Source organism: Scylla paramamosain, chromosome 23, assembly GCF_035594125.1.
Source record: "Scylla paramamosain isolate STU-SP2022 chromosome 23, ASM3559412v1, whole genome shotgun sequence".
In the NCBI taxonomy this organism is placed as follows: Eukaryota; Metazoa; Arthropoda; class Malacostraca; order Decapoda; family Portunidae; genus Scylla; species Scylla paramamosain.
In genome coordinates, this window is record NC_087173.1 from 3,030,923 (window position 1) to 3,032,985 (window position 2,063).

Genomic DNA, 2,063 nt, shown 5'->3' on the forward strand with positions numbered 1-2,063 from the left:
AAGTGAAAATTAATAGAGAAATATGACGCTTTTTTCCCCTTTTTTCCTCCTCCTCCTCTTCCTCCTCCTCCGTCTTTATTTCCCAGCCGCAGTGTTATAAGTTTACTGTAAATGTATATGTTGATGTGTTTTCAAGAATATCCACTGGGAAAGAAGGATCTGACAGGGAAATTAACAAAGACAAGACGCCTTTTTCCCTCCCTCCTCCTCCGCTTCCTCTTCCTCCTCCTCAGTCATCATTTCCCAAGCACAGCATTATAAACTGAATATACCAATGTGTTTCCAAGAATGACCACCAGGAAAGAAGAATCTAACAGGGAAATTAGCAGACTTGGCGCCCTCTTTTTTCCCCTTCTCTCATCCTCCTTTGCTCTCATTTCCCAAGCGCAACATTGGGAAGTATAAATTTTGATGTGTTTTCCATGTTCTTCACAACGAAAGTAGGATCTGACACGGAAATTAACAAAGAAATAACAGTTTTCCTCTAGGACAACGTAAGGGAATTGGACTGGAAAGACTGACTGGGAGAGCTCGCCGTGAAAATCGACACAGAATAAATAAATAAATGAACAAATGAAATAAAGACACCGTTCCCTCCGTCCGTCCGTTCTGTCTTTTTTATTCCACTTATTTCTAGAGACGAGAGCAACATTGTGAGCTGGACCGCAAATATATCATGTTTTCCAGGATGACAACAAGAAAACAAAAGAAACCGTGAGAGTTTGGCAGGAAAATTAAGTGAAAAAAAACAAACCTCATCCCTCTCTCTCTCTCTCTCTCTCTCTCTCTCTCTCTCTCTCTCTCTCTCTCATATTCTAGGATTTGAACTTAGAAATATAAATATAGACGAGTTTACCATAAAAATCTGTCTCATAGGAAGAAAACGTACTGAAAAAAAGCAATAACTGGAAATTAAGCGATAGAGAGGGTTGTGAAAGCGTAAAGCAATCCTCATTTTATTTTCATTTTATTACGCTAATGATGAAATAGTTACTGGTAAAGATTATACATTCATCGAGCTGGATGTGTCGAAAGGGCGCAAAGCACAGCGATGCATTTGCGAATATCTTGCAAAATTATTACGAGAAGAATATACGGGTGTGTTGTGGGGAGGTGTTCACTGGTGTAATATGCAATGGTTTGGTGGATGGATGTTTTACGGGGAATCTAAAGAGAATGACGGATTTTGTAATGGTAGTGGTGGTGGTGGTGGTGGTGGTAATCGTAGTGGTAATTATTATTGTTGTTGTTGTTGTTGTTGTTGTTGTTGTTGCAATAATTACTGTTGTTGCGGCTGCTGTTGTTGATGTTGTTGTTGGTTGTTGTTATTATTGTTGCTGTTGTTGCAGTTGTTAATGTTGTTATTGTTGTTATTGTTGAATAATTCCAACACAACACAACACAGAATAACAAAAGAACTGAGAGCGGAGAAAAAAAAAACTATACTACATCCTATGAATTGCCACCAAGTAAATAAGTAAATTCACAACTATTAAAGAGAATAAACTAAATATTCCTTTGCAACAATGTGGTTCACACGGCGGTGTCACTCACTCTAATAACACACAACACAGGTAGGTGTCTCTTACCTCCTATTGTCTAATTATCCTGCCAGCCGTTAGTTTCCTGTCTGTACAGCGAACAGCTAAAGTGAACATTCCGTCAGAGAGAGAGAGAGAGAGAGAGAGAGAGAGAGAGAGAGAGAGAGAGAGAGAGAGAGAGGCTAATAACAAACTGTCAACGCTAGGAACAAACAGACCACTCTAATAACACCAATTTAATGCTTACGTGTGTTCATCTTTATAAAATCCACTGTTTTTTTTTTTTTTTTGTTGCAACTGAACGTAAAATTCCTAGACAAACACTTTCCTTCCCCTACTTCCTATCCAAATCCTCACCATTATCACCACCATCACCACCACCACTACCACCGCCATCAAAATAAGTCATTCCGGAATCCTTGCGTTACCCTTCAAATCCACAGACTGTAGCCCATTTTCTGAGATACCATCAAGGTCCTTTTATCACAGACTTCGCCAATTGAGGAATTCTGTTGTAATCTA